Genomic DNA, 25,109 nt, shown 5'->3' on the forward strand with positions numbered 1-25,109 from the left:
GATCACTTGGAGAGTTTGTTAACATGCAGTCACTGTTCCCTAGGATACAGAGTCTGGTGTGGGCCTGAGATTCTGCTCCAGGGTAGCCTGTGGACCCCATTTTGAATAGCCAGGTGGTTGAGTATAAACCAAGCTCCCAGAAAATAAGGCAAACAGCCCCAAAGTTTACCTTAAGATCAGACACTCATATATATATGAGATGCAGAATGACACACAGGATAAGAGTACAGATCTAGCATCACAGTATTTGAGGCTATCCCAAGCTCTACTACTCATTTGTGTGACTTCCGTCAAGTTACTTCAATCATCTGTGACTCCATCTTAGCATGTGCAAAATGGGGAGAATAAGAGCTTCTACCTTGTAGAATTGTCTTGAGAATTAAATGAATTAATCCTGATAAAGTCCACAGAAAAGTGCCTGGTCCATAGTGAACATTCAATAAACGGAAACTATGATAGTACTTTCTAAAAAATGACATCTCCAGGTCCACTAGGCCTTAACCCTTCTGCTATTCTTGCCTCCCTATGGGATAGCTACTTAAGAAGACTTACAAAACACTGGCAGCTGGAGGCTTTCACCACAGAACAGGTCCCCAAATTTTCTTGACCTACTTGGTTCCCCTGAATGTCACACTGCATCTACCCCTCCTTCCCTCTTTCTGTCTACCCCCAAAACATCCAGCACTCTTCTCTCTCTCTCAATCCTCTACTTTCACGTTGTTTAGTCTTTTGTTTTCTTTCATAGAGTCCATTATTTTGTAAATTAAGCTGCCCACTAGATTTCATCTCACAACTTTAATCATTGCTTACCCTGCTCAGCACCCACTCCCATCTCCCAGTTTAGCAGTACAAACACCTTTTCTTTCCAAGAGAGTGGGAAAGGAAGACAAGCTATGAATGTTTATTCTTTTTGTCCTCATTAAGCATATAATGCTCTATAGATTTCTTTTAAAAATAGCTTGCTTTCTTAGCCGCTAATACATACTACACCAATAACAAACCTAGAGACAATCTCTTGAGATAGGAATTGTCAGCTCTGTTTCACAGACATAAAAAAAATGAGCCCCATGGTGGTTAGTGACTTGCCCCAAAGTCATAGCTGGTCAGTAAGAGGACCAGGATTTAAGCTTGGGTCAAATGAACTCCAAAACCCGTGTTTTTTACCATTTCTTACAACATGATTTACATTCGTAATTTGCTTAACAATTAATTTCTTTCTGGATCATGCAAAGGCAAACTTCAGCCCTGATCCAATCTTAACAAGCCACAAAGACATACTATGTGTATTGTTAGTTAAATATGAGATTGTGCTCTGGATCTTTAAAACTTCACTCCCCACCCCCTTGATTCCAGAGGCAGCTCAAGTCTCTTTTAGAACTTTGTTTGTAACAGTGGCCTCATCAATTTGGGGGGTCTGGGAACCCAGTGTGCCTATTCTGTTGATTTCAAGCACTGGGCAGTTGTTGAGTTAAGGACGGTGGGCATGCCCGACCAGCATGGCTCAGTGGTTGGTTGATTGTTGATCTATGAACCAGGAGGTCACAGTTCGATTCCTGGTCAGGACACAAGCCCAGGTTGCAGGCTCAACCCCCAGTGGGGGGCATGCAGGTTCTCTCTCATCATTGATGTTTCTATCTCTTTCTCCCTCTCCCTTCCTCTCTGAAACCAATAAAAATAAAAATAAAAAAAGGATGGTGGGCTACAATACCCAGAAACCCAGAGATAAACCATGTGAATGACAAAAAGCCATGGTTCTAATGAATACGAGTCAAAATTGACAATATGTATATGTGAATGTTTTTCTGAAATGCACTATGCCAAATCACTCAAGTGCAGTAAATTATTATTTCTGCCATTTCCTGACCTTTCTAATTTGAGACAACAAAGAGACCAAAAAGAAGAATCCAGCAGAGATCCTATTTCCTGAAAATCAGCTTTCCTGGGAAAATGTGCATAAGGAATCAGATATATCAATGTTCTAGGAACTTCCAAGCTCACATTTTTTCTCTCTAACAGTGAATCATGAAGATGAGATTTTTCTAGAAAGCAATTATGGCCACTGCATCTCATTCATATTAATTTTATAACACTCAAATGTCACCCATTTTTAGGAGAACTGTATTATAAATTTAACTGGATAATTATAAAGGGTGATATAACGTTTTAAAAGTAATACTTGAATAAAATATCAAAAGGAACTATATGAAGGAATGTCTCCTCCTGTCATAGCCCCTCCCTTTCCTACCATACCAAAGGCAATTACAGCTCCTGCATGAGAAAAAAAACATTTAGATGAGGCTTTTATTATTTTGGTACTGAAATAGTTTCTTCCTGTTTCTCAGGCAACTAAATTTACTCAGTAGAAAGAACAAATCCCAGTCTTTGTTGTTCAGTTATTTTCCCGTCATATTATAATCACAGGTTGGATTCTTCTACTGATGTCATGTTAACAGGAAGCTGAGGGCTCACAAAATGGAGTTTGTGTTTCTGGTCGCATACGTGTGGCTAAATGTAAAAGGAGAAAAGGAGCAAGATTATTTTTATGTTCAACGAACAGCATCTGAAGCCAGAAGCCAGTTTCCTTAAGAAAGCATCATAACTGATCTACTATCGGTCTTGCTCTGCTTCTACACCTTCTCTTGAAAGACCTGCTTCATCTGCTTTGATTGACATCCTAGCATTAGCATGTTTTTGCTTACTTGGCAGCAGACAACATGTAGTGCTTGTCGGGGGAAGAAAGGGTTGAATAAATGACCAAATGGAAAAAGAAATACCTCTTGGGACACAGAACACAGCCTCTAGTTCAGCACAGGCCAAAAGAAATTTGATAAGGGAAATGTTCTGTCTTTTATGCTGTTCAATACCGTGGCCGCTAGCTGCAGGTGGCTATTGAGCACTTGAACCATGGCTAGTGCAACTGAAGAAATACAATTTTAATTATATTTCATCTTAATTTACGTAGCCATCCGTGAAGAATGTATGCACCTCTATGTTCATGGCAGTGCTATTTACAATAGCTAAGATCTGGAAACAGCCCAAGTGCCAAGTAGATGAGTGGATAAAAAAGCTGTGGTACATTTATACCGTGGAACAGTATGCAACTGTGGAAAAGAAGGATCTCTTACCCTTTGAGACAGCATAGAGGGACCTGGAGAGTATTATGCTAAGTGAAATAAACCAGTTAGAAAAAGACAAGTATCACATGATCTCACTTATATGTGGAATCTAATGAACAAAATAAACTGATGAACAAAGACCCAGAGACTTGGAAACATGGAACAGACAGACAAGTCTCAGAGGGAAGGGAGGTGTAGGGAGGGGGAAGGAGACAGGAAGAGATTAATCAAAGAACTTATATGCATATATGCACTGCCCATGGACATAGACAATAGTGCAATGAAGGCCTGGGTGGGGTGGAGTGGGGTGGGGACTGGGTGGAGAGGGGTCAATGGTGGGGGTGGGGGACGGGGAAGGGCATCTGTAATACTTTCAACAATAAAGATAAATTTAAAAAGCTACTGAAAAATAGAGATTACTCAGCTCCTTTAAAAAAATAACATAAAAGCCTAGGAAGCAAACAAGGCAAATTCTCATAGAGATGTTCATGGTCAGGGAAACTCTTTCACCCTTAAGATCCCTAAAATGCAACCTGAGAAATAATTATCGAGCAACTACCATGAACCCAACACTCTAATACATGCTATGAAGGACACCAGAACATTAAGATGTGGTCACTGCCTCTGAAGGACTTTCAGTGGGACCGAGTAGATGCAATAACGTATTCATGGAAGGCACTACAGTGTGATATTTAATGTGTAGGCTTTTGAGTCAGACAGCCGAGGTCCATGTCCTGGATCTATGACTTACTAACTGTACAGATAACTAGAGGCAAGACATACTTTGGTTTCCTCCTCGTCTGCAAAATGGAACTAATAATAGGAGCTGCTTTTGCATTAGTGTGAGGATTCAGGAAGTAACAACACTGATATGAAGAAAGTGCTACATAATCATTATGTTACAGGTGTTCCCGTGAAAACGATTTCTGCAAGTAGATATATGATGAATTGCTAAAATAATTAACAAAGACAAGTTAAGTGATGATAAAGCCCAGAAGAGATACAGATGCTTTGGTCCAAAGTCTGGTGAAGAGAAAAGAAAGGCAATATTTATCAAACAGACTTATTTATGCCAGAACCAGTATTAGGTGCTCTACACGGAACTATCACTATGTTATCTGTAAATGGAGGAGACAGGTCTTTAAGCTAAGCCCAAGAGCTTGCTCTGGATTTGAAGAGGCAAAGAAAAGAAAAAAGGCGATGCCAATTCATATGTTCAGCCATCAAAAAAATGGCAAAAACATGCCCTAACCGGTTTGGCTCAGTGGATAGAGTGTCGGCCTGCGGACTCAAGGGTCCCAGGTTCGATTCCAGTCAAGGGCATGTACCTTGGTTGTGGGCACATCCCCATTGGGGAGTGTGCAGGAGGCAGCTGATTGATATTTCTCTCTCATCGATGTTTCTATCTCTCTATCTTTCTCCCTTCCTTTCTGTAAAAAGTCAATAAAATATATATATTTTTTTAAAATGGCAAAAACAAAGAAGCAGCACGCTGTGTCTGGAGGACATGAGATGCCCAAATGGGTAAGAGTAACACCTGGGTGGTGCATAGAGTGGAAAGTGCATTGGAGACCCAAGCACGTGAACTTGTGTCCTGGCTCTGACATGACCTACTTGTGACATAACTTTGCCGATCCTCAGTTTTTTCATTCTAAAAAAGAAGAGAGTAATAGCTACCACCCAGGGCTATTTTGAGTATCTGAGGAGACATAAGATATAAAAGAACCAAGCTTAATAATGAACACAGTAGATTCTACAAAAATGGTATTTCTGTTTCTCCTGTCCTGTGACTCATAATATAGTAAATACCCAAGTGCTCCCATGCTCACGTTTCAGATCATTTGAGAGAGCTGTGATTTAAAGATAAATCATTATTATAAATCAAGACTCCAAATTAAAAATCAGTTCCTATTAAGTTATTCATATATTTTGGTTTGGGTCAAAAACTTGAAAATGAATAGGTTCAATTATAATTTAGACTGGTTTATTGTACATGTGGGATTTTTTCACAAGTTCTGTCAAGAAATTAGTTTCTGGTGGGGGGAAGGGTAAACATTAGCTAACTACATTCTCACTTGAAAAGTCAAGAGTTTAGGTCAATTAAAAAGCTTGCTATATATAACTTTTGCTTTGTTACCATCCTCTTTCACGGTAATAGTAGAACCAAAGAAGCAAAGGTAAAAATCTGTGTGTGTGTGTGTGTGTGTGTGTGTGTGTGTGTGTGTGTACACTTGTGTAAAATCTTCTCACCAAACATTCCATCTGTTCCCTTAGCACTCCTGCAGTTAGGCAGAGCCAAGTGACTAGTTCTGAGAAATAAAATGCTTCAGGAAGAAGCACAGAAGAGCCAATATATATCCGCTAGCTATCCTTTCCACTGTCACATTGACCAAAGAAGGCTTTGATTAAGACAGTGGAGTGACAATATCAAGCATCTGCACTCTCTGAGTCACCACTAAGATTTGGAAACAGCCTAAGTGCCCATTAGCAGATGAGTGGATTAAAAAACAGTGGTACATCTACACAATAGAATACTACGCTGCTATGAAAAAGAAAGAACGCTTAACATTTGCAACAGCATGGATGGGCCTGGAGAGCATGATGCTAAGTGAAATAAGCCAGTCAGAGAAAGATTAAGTATCACATAATCTCACTCATTTGTGGAATATAATGAGCAACATAAACTGAGAAACAAAAATAGATCCAGAGACAGAGAAGCATCAAACAGACCGTCCAACCTCAGAAGGAAGACAGGGGAGGGTGGGGGCGGGGGATAAGAGATCAACCAAAGAACTTGTATGCACGCTATAAACATAACCAAGGGGCTCTGTGAATCTTGTTTTCTTTTTAGTTGTTCTATTTGCTTTTCAAAGGATCAATCAGGTACTTTTAGAATTAAAAAACGCACTCCCTAGTACAGTACACAGAGCCCTCCCACCACATCTCCATAAGTGCCTTTCCTTCCAACCAATGCAACTGACAGACATGCCATTTCCACACATTCACGTGGCTCAATCACAACTCCTAAGACAATTCAGGGGCGGGCGGGGGGGAGCAGGTAGGCCGGGACTCGGGGGCAGGGGCAGGCTGGGAGATGGCAATAGGGGGGAAAAGAGACATATGTAATACTTTCAACAATAAAGAATTTTTAAAAAGAAACAAAAACAAACAATTGATTATTTGAAGCAGAATTACTGGAGTAAATATACCAATAATTTAAAGTTAGTAATAAATTAGTATTAATAATAACAATGCTAATAACAAATATTCTTAAAAATAAAGATATGATCAGTAAAAAATAAGAAAAGACTATTAATGAGAAATACAAATGGGGTTATTAGAAGATAAAAGAAATAAACATTTGAATAAAACAAGCGAGGGTTTTGAGAAAGGGAAGGAGGAGGAGAACTCAGGAAAGGAAGTAGATCTTCCTGGTCAGTTACCAGCCTCTGGACCTTCCCGGGAGAAGCACACCCTATTATAGGTTTAGCTATTTTAAGCAAGAATAAACTATTTTAAAGTTTGTATCTGCAAATCTCACTTTTCCAAAATGTCAAAGACTGTTAAGAACATTCTTTTAAACCCAGTCTCCCAATTTGAGTGAGAAATTTTCCATTTCTCTCCTGTCTCCAAAATCCCTTTAATACTCTAAAAAAAGAGTAAATATTTAAGTCAGGTCTTGAAGGATGGGTCATAGTTCTTAAAGCAGGCAAGAGAAAGGAAAACAGCACACCATGAACATGGAATAGCCTGGGCCAGTGGTCGGCAAACTCATTAGTCAACAGAGCCAAATGTCAACAGTACAACGATTGAAATTTCTTTTGAGAGCCAAATTTTTTAAACTTAAACTTCTTCTAACGCCACTTCTTCAAAACAGACTCGCCCAGGCCGTGGTATTTTGTGGAAGAGCCACACTCAAGGGGCCAAAGAGCCGCATGTGGCTCGTGAGCCGTGGTTTGCCGACCACTGGCCTGAGCAAATGAGTGGAGGTCTGAGCTTGAAGTGGTGGTGGGGGGGGGAAGGGGGGTACAATCTTGAGTGGTCTATGTGGTTAGACTGTAGAGTGTGGTGGAGAAGAGAGAGCAAGACTGAGGGGAGGCAGGACCGAAGGAACCTGTACGCCTTGCAGCTAACAGTAGTATCATTTACTGAACATTCATTGGGTTTCAGTGATTTTGCCTCACAATCTACTTTCTTTTGCATTTTAAATCTCACAACAACCTTACAGGCCGTTATTATTCCCATTTTACAGATAGGCAAACAGAGGCTCTGGGAATCTTATTTGCTTTTTAGGCATTGTTCTGTTTGCTTTTCTTTTTTTAAAATATATTTTTATTGATTTTAGAGAGGAAGGGAGAGGCAGAGAGAGATAGAAACATCAATGATAAGAATCACTGATCAGCTGCCTCCTGCATGCCCCCCACTGGGGATCGAGCCTGCAACCTAGGTACACACCCTTACCATAATCAAACCCGGGACCCTTCAGTCCGCAGGCTGACGCTCTATCCACTGAGCTACTGGCTAGGGCTCTGTTTGCTTTTCAAAGGATCATGCCGCTGTCTGATGTCAAAATCTTGTTTGTTTCTAATCGTGCTAGGCAAAATACAAATGTGAACATTTAACTCCCCTCTCTATAATCCTTCAGTGACTCCAGGTGCTTCTAGAATTAAAAACAAACTCCCTAGTACAGTACACAGAACCCTTCTCCCGCCACATCTCCACCACTGCCTTTCCTTCCAACCAATGCAACTGACAGACATGCCATTTCCACACGTTCACGTGACTGAATCACAACTCCTAAGGCATCTCATTGTCATTGCTGAGTTATTCATCTGGTTACCACCCCGAAATGGGTGCTCTCTGAGGTACCGGGTGTGTCCTATTTATGTTTTTATCCCATTTTCTATACAGTACCTGGTTCAAAATGAGGACTCAATCAATGTTTGCTGAATGGATGAATAAGTGGATGGATGAATCAATCAATGAATGAAATCATCTTTGTGTTCCCCTGTGTAAAACAGTCCTCCAAATACATTCAGCAAAAGAGTTTACACTCTGGTCCAGATATTAACCAGAGTTTCATTTTTGTCTGCCTGTCCTCACTCCCCATGCCATCTCCCCACCATGGTTTTCTGGCTTTGTCTTTGGAGCAGGAGGTAGAGGTAGCTGGGTTACACTTAAGAGAACACTCATTCAAGGGCAAGCTTGCAAACAGGCAAGAAAAGTAATTTCATTTTCTTTGCTGTTTGCATTGTTGATGTCACTTAGCTTTATATGTCAAAATCACTCAAAAACATATTAGATGCATACATAGGATTAAAGCCCAGAAGAAAATACGCTACAATACGAATCTATCTCAGAGTCATGATATTATAGATGATTTAAAATTTTCAGTGTTGTACATTTCTGTATTTTCTAAATTGTAGGTAATAAGTATGCATGCATTACTTTTGTAATAAAAATGCAATAAAGATTATGTTTTAAAGCATTAAGTAAACTCTACAGACATGAGTTGTTGCATAATATTCATGTTTAAAATCTAGAATAAGCATGTATTAATTATACGTATACCAGTGAATCAAATGAGATATAATTTAAAATTTATAAGTTTGCTCTTCTAAAATAAATTGCCTGCAAATAAAATTGGGATTGTATTAAAACAAACTTTTATAATTCATGCTTTATATCTACTTGGCTATGAAATTTTAAGGGAATTTTATCACGCAAGCAGCCAAACCTATTAAAAAGAACAAGCCTTTTAAGCCAGAGACGCCCACTGCCCATATTCCTTTGCCATTCAACAACAGGAGCTGCCCATCTGTTACAGACAGAGGTCTGAGAGGGCAATGGCACCCTGGCAGTGACTGCCCAAGCAAGCATTCCAAAGGCCGTCTCAAGGCCTGAGGCTGTGTCCAGGTGGGCGTGCCTGAGGCGTGATCTCCATGTGTCTCCAATCTGTGTCTTTTCCATGTTTGCGCTGGACCGTGCTTGTTAAGGGAAACACATCGGAGTGACTACTATGTGGTCACGCTCACTCCAGGCCAGACTGGAACAGATGGAAGAGCGTTAGGTCTCCCAGGCATAAGCCCGGGGAAATTGTCATTTGAGAAACTGCTGTTTCCCTGACACCTCTGTCAGGGTGTGGAAAAAATTAAAGGGAATGAGCAGCAGCTGGCTGCACTAGCATCAGCATCGAAGCCTGGCTTCTGGTACTGACGGTGAATAACGAGGCTCTGGATACAGTCCGGGGAGAGGGCCAATCCTAGGACAGTGGAGGAAAAGCTGAGCTAGACGGTCTTCTAAACATCAACCTCAAAGGAAGTCACTCGGAGTTCCAGTGTCCTCTAAATAAGCATCCCGGTCTCTGGGAGGGTTAAGATTTTTCAGGTTAACCAGACTTATATGTCATACATCCTGCCAACCTCTCCTTTCACGCCTGATCACCAGCCCCCAACAACGTGCGCACACACACAAAAAGATTTGCTGTGTTCCAGAGATACCAATGAGTTGATGGCTGCATTTACTCTCTGTTCATCCATTTGAGCAGATAAGAAGCACAAATACCATCACTTTATTACAAACTAAGCCCACCAGGGACCAGAGTTTCCCAGGAAAGACCAAGATGTGAATAACCTTTGGAATCATCTAGGTCTCTGATTTCCTGTCCACACCCTTGTATCAGTACACAGGTGTTGACTGAGCGCTGAGACAAAGATGTCTCGGCCCTCATGGAGTGTTACAGCACCTAGCAGGGAAGCAGTGTTCAATAAGCACTTACTGAACTGATCAATAAAACAACGTTGACCTTAAGTGTATTGTTCAATGCATTATCTGTTTTCTTCTACTAAGGGGCTGGTCAGCAGGAAGCCAATCTTGACATTATTCCAAGCCAGCTAAAATTTCCATTCTCCCTCCTCCTCTCTTTCTTCTCCTATATACTTAACACGCTGGCTCTCTCCTTAATATAGCACATGCCCTCCTGTATTGTAATTATCTGTTCACCGATCTGTCTCCTCCACGCTCAGGTGAACCACGTGGCAGACTACGAATGCTTCGGATGATGGACCCAATACCTCACTCAGTGTTTGGCACGTTGTAGACACTCAAGAAATATTTGTGAAATGGATGCATGAATAACAAAGGGGACCCAAAAGATGCGTCTGAGTTATATAATCTGGACCAGTTTTAGCCAAGCTCAAGTTTTGCTGGCAAGCTCTCACCAACTGTGAACGGCACTCCTTCCTTCCCTGTCTGCCTAATAGTAACAATAACCATAATGGCTAAATGGCCCTTAATGTGTGCCAGGAATTGTTCTAAGCACTTAATTTAAATTAACTTCTTCAATTCTCACAGTAAAGTAAACCTGTGAGGTATGTATGTATGTTATGTATGTTTGTATATATTTATGTATATATTATTATTATTATCCTACTTACAGATGATGTGACTGAAGACCAAGTAATGCAAATTAGCCAAAGTCACATGGTTACTAAGTATCAGGGTCTGACATCAGAGCCTGTTCTTAGCTGCTAGCCTCCTTTCCATGGCCCTTTCCACTCTACCAACATTGCCTCTCTCCTTCCATTTCATCTATGGATTCCTAATGGCTGAGAATTTATACCAAGGATTTCACTAATATAGACCCCAGTAGTTTCTGGGTAGCTCCTACCACAACCGTAGGCCTAATTTAAGGGATAAACAACTAAAGAATGGGTACACACCCTCCAAAAGTTTGCCAACCTCTCCTGTGTTTGTGATCTCTTTCACGGAGACACCCGCCAGGTTGGGAACCCACTCATAATAATCTGTTTTGAACTTCCCTTTTGCTGGAAAATAAACAGGAAATTAGAGTAACTCTTTATAATGAGGTGGAAGAATTAAACTAAGCCATGAAGATGCTTTACCAGACATCTATAATGACATCATCTCGGGCATGCAAGAGAAAACCTGTCAGGTAGGTGGAGATTTCAGTTTTGTCTGGTATCTCATTTCTACCCCTCCTCCATGTCTTCACATCTCCTCTATTAGGCAGTGTCCTTGGCCCCCCAGGGCTTCCTCGAAGTCCCCTACCACCTGCAGAGACCTGCTGCCTTGGCAAAGCTCCCAGTACAGTTCTGCACATTCCCCCTCCCTTATCAGAGTTTACCTTTTCTATGACCCTTTCTCTCCTGCCTAACCATTTTGTTAAAAAGCCCTCCAACTAATTAGCCGTTCTATCAAAATGCATATTCCTACTCCTGACAAAAATTTTTTTAAAGCTTTTTAAAAATATATTTTGATTGATTTCAGAGAGGAAGGGAGAGGGAGAGAAAGATAGAAACATCAATGATGAGAGAGAATCATTGATCGGCTGCTTCCTGCATGCCCCCTACTGGGTGGGGATCGAGCCCGCAATCCCGGGATATGCCCTGACCAGGAATCAAACCCTGACTTCCTGGTTCAAGCACTGAGCCACTCCGGCCGAGCTACGCTTTAATTGAACATCCCTGGAGTTGCCAAATGTTAGTGGTATTGAATGAATCTGCATTAGGAGCACTGACAGGCTTCTGAGACCAGAGGGACCTTTTTCACAGGAGGTACTATGCTAGTGAGTCTTTATGAGCAATGGCTTGAGCCCCATGCACACGCAGAGCAGGTCCACTTAGCTTCAAGTGCTCTTACCGTAAATGTCCTGTGGAGATTCTGCAAGTGGGCACCTAGCATGCACCACCTTGGAGATTCTTGTCAGTGACTCCACTTGACTCAAAAGAGAATCGAGTTACAGTATTAGCATTTTACGATGGCTATTAACAAGAGGTAATGGAAAGGGCCTTAACCTTTCAGATAGACCTCATCTTGAAATCTAGCCTGTGTTAGTCAGGGTCCCTACAAGAAACACAAGGCACATCCAAGTCAGGGTGAGTGTAATGCAGAGAAACGTCAAGGGGCCGTGTCGCCGAAGGACAACAGGATGAACAGGAACCCAGAGGGATCAAGTTATGTAGAAAAAAACTGTGTTGAGAAGAGCAGGGACACAGCCAGCCCAGAGTCACCTTGCAGGAAAGAAGCCAGGGGAATACACTCCCTGACCTCATCCTTGCTTCTGGTCGCCTTCTGGGGCTCACAACTTTGAAGAAATTTATTGAAAGCCGAAGGACTTAATTTATTGATGTGGTTATTTATGGGGCAGTTGTAGTAACTGTGATAATAGACATAAGGACACCTCACTGCACAACTTTCAGTGGCTTATTTTACCAAGACTGCGGTGGGGATAGTGCTCCCTGTAGTCATGCAATATGACAGCCCTATTAAACCCTTCACAGTGCCTGGCAGATAGTAAGCACTTGGTGAGTATTAACTCCTTTACCTCTTTCAATCAGGACAGACTAAATTAAAAGCTGCCAATTACATGCAAGTCCCTTTGGGTCTTCAAGTGTAGGACCCTAAGGAGCAGAGCTGCCACCCTTCAGATAGAGCATCTCTTCCCTTGGGTAGCAAAGAACTTGCTGAATGGTGGGGAGCTCTCAATCCTGATGCCTGTAATCACAGAATTTTTCAGAAGCAGGTGCTTTTGAGTTTCCTATTTCCCATCTTGTGCCTTTGCCTCTCTCACAAGGTGCGGGGGGAGGCAGATGAACTGTTGCGAGGTGAGAAAGAATGAGCTCACACACAGGAAACCAAGGGTGTTGATTAGAAATATTTCCAGTCAATGCATGGCCCAATACTGCATACAGGAATCATCACTACCTGATATTTTAGCAAAGGCAGCTTACACTTACTCATGCCTCACAAATTTCAGGGCAGTTTCAATAACGGTATGAAGTACAGCCAATGAAACTGGCTCTACCAATCAGACTGGTAGAATCATTTGGATATCCTCCTGAAACCCAAGCAACACTGAACAAAATCCTCAGCATATGAGTAGTGAAAATGTCTCAGGAAATTAAATTTTTAAAAAAATCAGTGAAGGAGAAACTGGTGGCCCCGTTTAATTAAAATGTTAGGGAGAAACTGAAGTCCCCTCAAGTAGAATAGTAACCTTATCTTGACCAACAACACTGTTTTGCCAAGGAAACTATATTCATGAGAGAGTAAACCCTATTCCTAATGACCTCAGTATTAAGCATCGTACCTATGGATCTGGCAACTGTGTTTGTGGGACCTGCACCAGTGTTTACGGCTTATATGGCTTTTGGGGATCCCTTCAACCCTGAGGGATAAAGAACTTGAGTATTTCCCTCTAATTGCAGAGACTATGTCATCATCCCCATTTCATCCCTCACCTTCATTTTGCTCCAACCTTTTTAAAATTCAGAAAATAGTCCAAGAAAATCAATCTAAAGTCAGCATGCACTTATTTTGGTTACTGAGATAAATACAAGGTGTAATGAACAAAGGGGCCAAAAAACTGGGTAGCCGTGGAGAAATTACTTCTATGGGCTTCAAATTTCTTATCTGTGCAACAGATGTTTACATTAGAGCTATAAAATACTTTCCCATTCTGACATTCTATGAATCCAGGAGAGAGGAAACAATCCCCTTAGTTCTTACATCTCAAAGTTTATTGCCTTTCAAAATGCTACTTCTTTTTTTCTACTTCTAGTTTGGCACCATGATAGAAGTGAGCATCAATATGATATGGCTTCAGCTACCACAGTAAAAAGCAATGTTCCCAATGAACATAGTAGTCAGAGGACAGGAAGGTTCATGAGACTTCCTGAATGATGTGGCGGAGAATATCAGAGAATCTCACATGTCAGCTAATGGGTTTGGAGAGGAGGACAGGAGGTCTCAGAACTGAGGGTTAACAGTGTAAACAAAATTATATGCATGCTGACAATTTGAAAGGCCTCATTACCATAAAATCTGCTGGTTCCATTACAAAGTCACATATAGAACCCTAAAAGAACAACTGGCTATCTGATATATGACAGATCAGGCCACTAAATATCTGTGTCAAAGCAAGGCCTAGTCTAAGTCCCCTTTCAATCATCCAGTAAACAGATATCTACTGAGCCGCTGCTTTGTGCCATGTTCTGTGAGAAATGCTGGTGACTAAGTGAAAAACGACTGACCCAGATCCCATCCTCATGATAAAGACAGACATTTAGTAAGTAAGTATACAAATATGCACCTACACCATTGAATAAAGGTCACGAAGAAGGGGTACAAAGTATGGTGAGATTTAAAAAGGATATATAAGAGGAGTACCCTTTGGGATCAGAGAAGGATTTTCTAAGGAAGGGACATTGAAGTTGAACCTGGTGGCTAACTAGGTGGCATAAAGAGTTGATGAAAGAACATTCCAGTATATGCAAAGCCTCCAAGCTCGCCTATAACTAAAGTTAGTCTAGTGGCTGAGGAGGAAAATGAGGATTGAGAGACAAAGGTCAGATCATACCTTGTAGACCACATTGAAGATTTTGGATTTTAAATCTGACATGAGTGACATGACATATGTAAATAATAAAGGACCACTCTGGAGCTGTATAAAAAGTGGATTGGGGTAGAGCAAGAATAGAAGTGAGAAGAATAATTAGGTGGGCAATCAGACATGAAGTTAGAAAGTGATAAAAGCTTAGACTGAAGTAGGAGCAGAAGAGAAGGGCAGATTTCGGGCAGGGGTGGGAAACTGACAGGTTTTGTGAAAAATGCGATATGTGAGTACAAGATGAGGAAGATGACAAAGTGATATTGCCTATATTCATGGCATGACCAACTGAGAAGAGAAACACTGGAAAAGGAAGCAATTTCCACAGATGGAAATCATGAATTCTGTTTTGATAGAACTTTGTTAAATGCTACTGTGAAGTCACTGAAGATAAGGACTTAAAGGTGGTGATTTGAATTTAGGAAGAACAAGACAAGGATGCCCACTCTCACCACTTCTATTCCACATAGTATTGAAATTCCTAGCCAGAAAACCAAAAGGCATTCAAATCTGAGAGGAATGAATAAAACATGATCTAATATATAGAAAATCATGCAGACCACCAAAAAACTGTTAGAACTAATAAACAAATTCAGTAAAGATGCAGAATACAAAATCAATATATAAAAACTAGAGGCCTGGTGCATGAAATTCATGCACAGGGGGGTCCCTTAGCCTGGTCTGCACCCGCTCTAATCTGGGACCCCTCGGGGAATGTCCGATTGCTGGTTTAGACCTGATCCCACAGGGACATCCCTCTCACAATCCAGGACCACTGGCTCCTAACCACTCACCTGCCTGCCTGCCTAATGCCCCTAACTGCTCCCCTGCCTGCCTGATCACCCCTAACCTCCTCTGCCTGCCTGCCTGGTTGCCCCTAATGGCCCTCCCCTTGCCAGCCTGGTTGCCCCCAACGTGCATATGGCTGGGGTCCCTCAGCCCGGCCTGTGCCCTCTCACAGTCTGGAAGCCCTCAGGGGATGTCCTCAGGGGAGCGGGCCTAAGCCAGCAGTCAGACATCCTTAGCTCTGCTACAGAGGTGGGAAAGGCTCCCACCACCGCTGCTGCACTTGCCAGCTGTGAACCCAGCTCAGGGCTTCTGGCTGAGCAGCACTCCCCCTGTGGGAGCACACGGACCTCCAGGGGGTAGCTCCTGCATTGAGTGTCTGCCCCCCTGGTGGTCAGTGTGCATTATAACAACTGGTTGTTCTACTGTTTGGTCGATTTGCATATTAGCCTTTTATTATATAGGATTATATAGGATTAGTTGTTTCCAACACTAACGATGAACTGTCAGGAAGGGAAACTGAGAAAATAATTCCTCTACAATAGCATTGAAAGAATAAATTTACTTAGAAATAAATTTAACCAAGGAGGTAAAAGACCTATATACTGAAAAAACTACAAGACACTGATGAAAAAAATCAAAGGCACAAATAAAAGGAAAGATATTCAATGTTCACAAAAATGGAAAAATTAACATTATAAAATGTCCATACTATTCAATGCACTCTGCAGATTCAATGCAATCTCTATCAAAATTCCAATGACATTTTCAAAAAATTAGGAAAAACAGTCTTAAAAGTAGCATGAAACTACAAAATGCCAAGGCAATCTTAAGAAAAAACAGCAAAGCTAAAACCATCATGCTTCCTGATTTCAAACTATACTACAAAGCTATAGTAATCAAATAGTATGGTGCTGGCATAAAGACACATTAAAGCAGATTTTTGGAATTGACTCCAAAAGTGTAGGCAATAAAAGCAAAAATATACAAATGGGACTACATCAAACTAAAAAGCAAAGGAGATTATCAACAAAATAAAAAGCAATGAGTAGAATGGAATAAAAATATTTGCAAACCACATGTCCAATGAGGGGGGTTAATATCCAAAATATATAAGGAACTCATACAGCTCGATAGCAAAAAATACCCAAATAATCCAATTTAAAATATGGGCAAAGGACCTGGATAGATATTTTTCCAAAGTAGCCATATACATGGCTAACATATACATAAAAAGATGCTCAATATCACTAAACATCAGGGAAATACAAATCAAACAGAGGGAGATAATCACCTCACACCTGCTAAGATGTCTATTGTCAAAAGACAAGAGACAAATGCTGTGGGAAAAAGGGAACCCTTGTACACTGTTGGTAGGAATGTAAACTGTAAAGCCATTGTGGAAAGCAGTATGGAGGTTTCCTCAATAACGTAAAAATAGAACTAATATATGACACAGCAGTCCTACTTCGGAACATATAGTCAAAGGAAATGAAATCACTATCTTTATTCCCATGTTCATTGCAGAACTATTCAAAATAGCTGAGGAATGGAACATAATATTCCATTCTATGGAATATTATTCAGGCTTAAAAAAAAAATCCTGCCACTTGCAACAACATAGATGAAACTGGAGGGCATTATGCTAAGTGAAGCAAGCCAGATAGAGAAAAGTAAATATTGCATGATATCATTTATATGTGAAATCAAGGAAGAAAGGGAAGAAGGGAAGGAGGGAGAGAGGGAGGGAGGAAGAAATGGCCTAAGCATTCTAAACAAATTTGTGATTATCAAGATTTTCTTTTAATCTTTATAACACCTAATGAGTGGTATTCTGGAACGGCTAGCACTGGAATTGTGCAAGCTGGTTGTTAAACACAGCCGTTATTAAAAATTAATTTATGCAAATATAAAATTACATTATATTTAAAACAATGATAATAAATACTCATCACTTCCTAACTGTTTTACTACATATTACTGTTATCTATGCTCTTAAGGTATTTACATTTAATTTATATGTATATATACATAAATAATATACATATATAAATTATAAATATACATATATAATTTAAAATGGTGTTCTGTTGTTACCATGGTAGATTGAAATCAGCCATGGTGGAACTCTTCACACCTCAGAAATTAGGAAACACTACAAGTTAGAGTTTTTTTACTTCCTTTCTTTTTTTTTTAATTGTTTTTATTGATATTTAGAAAGAGGGGAAGGGAGAGGGCTAGAGAGATAGAAACATCAATGAGAGACCTCAATCAACTGCCTCCTGCATATCCCCTACTGGGGACTGAGCCTGCAACCTGACCATGTGTCCTGACCAGAATCAAGCCAGGGACCTCTTGGTTCATGGGTCGGTGCTCAACCACTGAGCAACACTGGCTGGGCTAAATCCCAAAGTTTTAACCTTGTTATATTCTTCATTAAAATGTTTAATCTTTTATCTTAAAGTTGATGATACTTTTGTCATCAGGAAGAAAACATGTTATATTTTTAAAAGTCACTCCTGTTCTCTAGCCACACTGCTCCAGGATCGGGTGTTAGGTCATCCTGCATGCAGGGCAGTCTCTCCTAGTTCAATGCCGTGTCCTACTTTGACTGAGTTGGGATGCAACATAACCGCACACTGGAACTCAGTGAGAAACTGCTCTCTCATCTATACCTGCTCTCAGAGCACATCCCCACTAGAGTCATACTCTTGTCAGAACCCATCAGGGCACCTTATAAACTGTAAAAACAAAAAGCAGCAGCCCTTTCCACAGTGTAATAACGTCTCCAGGCTGTCAGCCTGATCCTGGAACAAATACAGTAGCTTCTTGAGTTGAGTCGTGGGGATTTGGAAGAAGAAAAGTCTCCACCACCGTGTACACTAGCATGACCTGCATTCCATTCAGCATCAGGTCCACAGGAAGGAGACCCTGATTGTAAAATACGCTAAAGAGGGGCATGCGCAGAGCCTTTGTTATCAGCGTAGTTACCAAATTGCTGAGTAGGAAGTCATTTGACCTGGGGAATGTGTGGATGTAAAGGAAAAGGCAGGTATTTAAAATACTTAAATTCTGATCCCAACCTTTCATTGAGGCATCAAAACCCATAACAGGGAAATAATCCCCCCAAGGGTCAAAGCTCTTTCAGACCTCCTGACTTCCAACTCCCTCACTTATTCACCCACCAGATACTGGTTCGGGTCCTGCTAACTGTGGGAGGCACTGCAGAGGGTCAAGGACTGGATGTATAGCACACGGCCCCTATCTTTAAGGAGCTTATTCTAGGTGAGTTCTGAAGTCAAATGATTCTACTGCATCTTCTGTCCCAGAAAGTGGGTGAGGCAAAGAACTATTAGAGATAAAGTTAAGGTGGAGAAATTGCAAAGCTAGAGGGTTGGAGGCTTTATTCTAGTCACATGGATGTGGAAGCTTCTAAACACCGCACTATTGGTTGGAGGGAGAAAGATGTGATTTAGGGGCCGTAGGTGTTGAAGGAAGGAAAGTATGATAGAGTAGGATAGAAAACAACATGGGTGTGATTAATAAAATAATGGGACTTCAAAAACAAAATATACGATGTCTCAGAGGATGAGAAAGACCAGCAGAGTCCTGGCAGTGTGATTTAGTAAGAACGGTAACAACAGGAATCACATTATAGAGTTATTTTTAGATTCCAGGCATTCGAAATGCTGTATCTCACGTACTCCTCACTGCAACTCAGTGAAGCAGGTACAAATGAGCAATAAGTAACTCAGAGACCAAGTGATTTTCCCTGGTTCTTGCTCTTGGTGATGGAGCCAGTGTTTGTATCCAGGCAGACTGACTCCAGAAGTCCATTTCTGTACACCACACCAGTGATTCTCAGAGTGGTCCTTAGACCAGCTGCATTGGCATCACATGGGAACTTATTAGAAACTAGAGGCCCGGTGCACAAAATTTGTGCACTGGGGGGGAGGGTCCTTCAGCCCGGCCGGTGCCCTCTTGCAGTCCAGGAGCCCTCGGGGGATGTCCAACTGACGGCTTAGGCCCGCTCCCCATCCTTAGCGCTGCCGTGGAGGCAGGAGAGGCTCCTGCCACCGCCACTGCGCTCGCCAGCCGTGAGCCTGGATTCTGGCTGAGGGGCACTCCCCCTGTGGGAGTACACTGACCACAAAGGGGCAGCTCCTGCATTGAGCGTCTGCCCCCTGGTGGTCAGTGCACATCATAGTGACCAGTCCTTCCGCCATTTGGTCGATTTGCATATTAGCCTTTTATTATATAGGATGCCCATTTCCAGGTCCCCTCCCCAGAGCTGCTGATTTAGAAACTGGAGCTGGGGCCCAGGAAGCTCCTCTGGGGGATTCTGACACTCTGGATGCTTTAGAACCACTGCTCCATCCCAGACTCTGAAATCAGACATTTGGAGTGAAATTCCAACTCTCTTATGAACAGCTGTGTGATTTGGCAATATACTAGTATATTCCTTTCTAAGCTTTAATTATTCTGTATGCAAAATGGAATTAATAATAAGCACTCACATTCCCAATCCTGAAAGGGTTTAAAATGAATCAATGAGATGAATGCAAGCGAAGTGTCTAGAGCAGCGAAAGCTCCATAAATGTCACCTACAGCCCAAGTTCATGGGCCACAGGCTGTGAATGAGGCAAGGGTGTTCTGACTGAAACCAAAAGGCCAAGGAGTTATCAAAGAAGACTGGAGGGACTGCGAGTCCACAGGAACCAATGATTACTGATCACTGAAGACATCAAAACATCAACTATGCCGAAACCGGTTTGGCTCAGTGGATAGAGCATCGGTCTGCGGACTGAAAGGTCCCAGGTTCGATTCCGGTCAAGGGCATGTACATTGGTTGCGGGTACATCCCCGGTAGGGGTTGTGCAGGAGGCAGCTGGTCGATGTTTCTCTCTCATCGATGTTTCTAGCTCTCTGTCCCTCTCCTTTCCTCTCTGTAAAAAGTCAATAAAATATATTTAAAACAAAAAAAAACATCAACTAATAGGGCCTGACTGGTGTGGCTCAATGGTTGAGCATCAACCCATGAACCGGGAGGTCACCATTCAATTCTCAGTCAGGGCACATGCCAGGGTTTTGGGCTCGATCCTCAGCAGGGGATGTGCAGAAGGCAGCTGATCGGTGATTCTCTCTCATTATATATATATATATATTTAAACCATCAACTAATAGGGAAATGACTCAGTGAAATATTCCCACATCTAAGCCTTAGGGGAACCAGAAGGGTGGGAGAGAAAAGGCAGGCTATTTTTCATCCAAAGCCGTGAGAGAAAAATCACAAACTCAAACAGTGTCCTTTCAGAACAGATTATCAGTCACCCGAGACCAAGTGCCTGAGCAGAGCAGAGTGTGAGAGGAGGCACCAAGGCACAGCCACCAGCTTCCCATTCCAGGCCCACCATGTGACTGCTGCACACACCATCAGACTATGGAAAGGAGAGACTGAAACAACTGACTAAAAACAACAACGGAAAACTCTCCTCCACCCAGTCCAGCTTACCCGTGTAACTGCTGCAACACCGGGGCATGCTGGTGCCTCTCTGAAGATTAATAGAAGGTTACGAAGAATGTTTTCCACTCTCAGATGCAACTTAGGATGATCTCCTTTTGCTTCCCTTCTCCACACCTTCCACCCACTCACCTGCAAAGCCACCTAAATTAAAATGTTATACGCTGCCCTGAATTACAAGGACAATCAGCTATGAATACGAATGTCTAACAGAACGTTTTTTCTTTTGAATGACTAACCCCAATATATTTCTCCTGGATACTAAAATCCAGTAGCAAATTCAAGTAATAAGTCATACTTTGGGGCACTTCTAAAGATTCAGGTCATTAAAATAACGCTTTTGTAGAGAGAGCCAAACAAACAAACAAAAAAAAAACCTTTAGAGTAACTGTGACTCATAGAGTGATTTTTTTCCCCTTAAGGAATCATTTCACAGTGCTTATTAGAATTTAAATTTTCTTACAATCTAAAGGACTGCATTTCAATAGCTCCTCTATGACCCTAGGCAGGTCACTTAATCACTCCAAGTTTAGTCACTGTTTAAACCGTAATGATTCTGAGTGAGTCCCACTGTTGCTGTGAGGAGCAAACATGTATGGTATTGCCTGACTCAGGAACCCATCCAAAGTAGTGCTCAGCAAATATGCATTATTATAAAGCCAAAGGAAATGGGACCTTGTACAGTGTGAACAGCCTAAATTATAGCCTTTCCAATAACCTGAATGGTCAGCCAGCATCCCTGGCTGAAATAGTCATCAAAATACGCACTCAGTATATTACTCCATTACCAACAAGCACATCCTGTTTCTCCAAAAGTATCCTCCCATCCCTCCTCTGCTGCCCATTCCTGGTTCTTGTGGATGAAAAAGGGGCCACATGCTAAACCTGGCAAGCTCAGGGGAGGCCAGGATGGCAGACCCTACAAACTCAGAGACCAAAAGTAACCACAAAGGATGGTCTGAACATAACAATTACTAACGAAAAGAGGATCATGGTGGCGAGTCCTGTCCTAGGCCTGTCCTTTCCTTCACAAAGGTCAATCTTAACCTTAACTGAGCCTGACTATTGTCTTTCTGCATCTAAGATAACATACCTTTGGAATGACAGAGTAATCCCCTTTTACAGATGCCTGAGGGCACAATATCCCACCAGCGCAGACCACAGAACCCCCTCATTGTTATCTTGTCTCCGGCATACAATCTCCGTGTGCTGTAAATGTTATTAGCTGCCCTATACCCATGATGTAAGAGAAGTATGTGTCTCTATGTTTTACTCTTTATCCAGTCTCAGAGATTTCCCCACTCTGCTTTCTCTGGTCTCCCTAACCTACCACCAATGAATTTCATGTAGCACCACTCCCCCTCACATCTCCTCCTTTGATTCTAATGTATAAAATAAGCTGTAAAACTGCCATTCTCTAGACCAGTGGTTCTCAACCTTTCTAATGTCGTGACCCTTTAATACAGTTTCTCATGTTGTGGTGACCCCCAACCATAAAATTATTTTTGTTGCTACTTCATAACTGTAATTTTGGTACTGTTATGAATCATAATGTAAATATCTGTGTTTTCCGATGGTCTTAGGCGACCCTGCTATCGACCCACAGGTTGAGAACCGCTGCTGTAGAGCCTAAGACCATCGGAAAACACAGATATTTATATTACAATTCATTAACAGTAGCAAAATTACAGTTATGAAGTAGCAACAAAAATAATATTATGGTTGGGGGTCACCACAACATGAGGGACGGTATTAAAGGGTCATGGCATTAGAAAGGTTGAGAACCACTGCTCTAGACCATTTTCTCAATTCATTGAGACTTTACTTCATGGCAATTTCTCTCAGCTCCTCTGTGTCCAACTCTCATGCTATGAACAACCACAAAATGTGCTCAGATGCCCCAAAGCAAAATACAGACCATCCTTTGGAATGATAGCCATACAAGGAAGAGCATGTATTAGAGATACATCTCAAATATTCCTTCCTTCTCTTTCCATCCATTCATTCAATAATATTTATTGAGCACCTAATATGTGGAAGGTACTGTTCTAGGAACTTAAACATTTATATTGGGTATTTTATCTAAATCATGAAGTCTTGCACAAATGGATGAGTTTCTGGTGATGAAATCTATCTGTGAAGCCCCTGAAATTAAAAAATTTATAAGTGTAAAAATACCTTCTTCTAGTAGAGAGAATAGCTCTCAGCAATTTTCCAGAGTCCCTGATTCAAAAAAATATAAGAACCATTGTTCCAAACTCTGCTCGAAACAATACATACTTATACCTGAACAAGTTTCAAGACTTTGCTATTTGCATATGAAAGGAATCTTCATTCTTTTATAAAATACCTTGTTCAAACTTCAAGAGGTACAGCATGTATTAATTTGTAAGTGGACTCTTGAAGTGTCTAGAAGCCTTTTTTAGAAGTATGTCTCTTTTTCCTAGAGAATAATAATCTCTACAAGGATACTGGTGGCTATGTTCTGATTTTTTTTTCTCCTCCCAGTCCAAGAACAGTACCCTGAATGCAAGGAGAACCCCACAACTCCCCAGTCACCTCAGTGTACTTCAGAGCCCAGGTCTAAAGAAAAACAAAGTGCCTTATTAAGATAAAAGTGACCCCAAAATGCAAATACAGTTATTAAATTCTCCTCACTTCCTTTACCCCTCCAAGTTCCTAAATGATATAAATTGCTTGATAGGAATTTTGTGTGTGTGTGTGTGTGTGTGTGTGTGTGTGCGTGTTTAAAAAGCATGCCCTTTGGAATCAGACCTAAGGACCTGGATTCCTCCCTAATTATTAGCTGTGACTATGTTCAAGTTGCTTGACCAAAATAGGCCTGTTTTCTACCTATGAAGTGGATTAGAATTCAGTGAGACGTGCCTAGCAGAGTGCCTGCCCCATAATAGATGCTTCTGGTCATAACTGGTGCTGCTCACCAAGGGTTTCCAGTTCTTCCTTTTTCCAGGCAAAGTCCCCTGCTCTCTCCAAAGTGAATGTAGTCACATGCCGGAAACAAATCAGTTTCACTAAAAGAGAGATGTTGACAGGAAGCCAGGAAGGCTGGTCAACAACCTTAATTGCTCTAACCACTCACCTTTTAGTTGAGACATTGTTAGCTGAAGCAGCCTCCACCTTGGTTTGTCCCCTGTAAGTTTCTGTTATTTCCTGCCTAAGGGCTCCATGTAAATTTCTGTTTATCCTGGCTAAGATGTTTTCCCCAAAGCATCAATAAAAGGGATGGCAGGGCCAGAGCAGTGGGTAGTTCTCCCACTAGAGTTGGACTACCGCCTGGCCCCCCATTTCGCCAAATTGAATTTCTTCAAGTCTCCTTTCATCTGTGTGCGGCCCTTCTCCAGAACTCGAACCCTGAACCGGAACCCTGGACCACGCGGGACGTGGAAAGGGATTCCTACAGTCGCATTACTTGCTCTGGCCAGTGAAATGAAAATTATTCCCCACCTGGGAATCTACTTCAAAGAAATCTGGAAGGAATGATTTGAATAGTTATAACAGTGGAAAAATGAGTATGAATGTTTATTTCTAAGATCAATTTAATCTATTAATAAGGCAGGAAAAGTACATATCTTGTCAAAAGAAATTGGTTCATGGACCACAGCATTGACTTTTTTTTTTTTTTTTTACCCTAACAATTCAGCAAGGTGCCAAGTCACAAAAGGGCATTCTTGGGCCCTTTACCCAAACTACAGGGCCATACCAAGTTCTTTTAAATCACCACGGCAACCAGAGTCAGTGATGCCCACATGTAAACAGACAGGGAAGCGCTGTCATTAAAATTCTGTTTGTGGCACAAAAAGGGGGGGTTTGGGAGGACCTGTCCTGTGGGAGATCTTTCACTTCAAAAAGAAAAGCACTTGCTTTTGTCAGAACTTTCTATTCTCAGATCTTCTTAATATCGTTATTTCTTATTTTTTTCCTTCCTGGAAGAGGTTTAAGACAGATTTTATCTTCTGCTTCCCTTCACAGGTATACATTGTAAAATCCAGTGTGTGTGTGTGTATATATATGTGTTTGCATATTATGTGTGTATGTGGCCACATTTATACACATATATACATATACATGCATATATATGTATATACGTATATATATATATATGTACATACATATATATATATATACAGTAAATGAACATGTATACATATATATAGTTTGCACATTCACACACCTAACACACACACACACACACACACACACACACACACACACACATATACTGACTTCCCTGCTTCTCACCAGGGCACTCTCAGCT

At 41.4% G+C, this 25,109-nt stretch overlaps 1 protein-coding gene across 1 annotated transcript in view; it reads right to left on the minus strand.

The window, feature by feature from the left end:
• CPNE4 (copine 4) overlaps positions 1-23,857 on the minus strand; it is a 291,785-nt gene extending 267,928 nt beyond the window's left edge. The window contains exon 1 of the mRNA XM_054729573.1: positions 23,776-23,857. The gene's annotated coding sequence lies outside the window, so the exon portion shown is untranslated. The remainder of the gene's footprint in view (positions 1-23,775) is intronic.
• Positions 23,858-25,109: the final 1,252 nt, after the last annotated feature.

This window comes from Eptesicus fuscus, chromosome 18, assembly GCF_027574615.1.
Source record: "Eptesicus fuscus isolate TK198812 chromosome 18, DD_ASM_mEF_20220401, whole genome shotgun sequence".
NCBI lineage: Eukaryota > Metazoa > Chordata > Mammalia > Chiroptera > Vespertilionidae > Eptesicus > Eptesicus fuscus.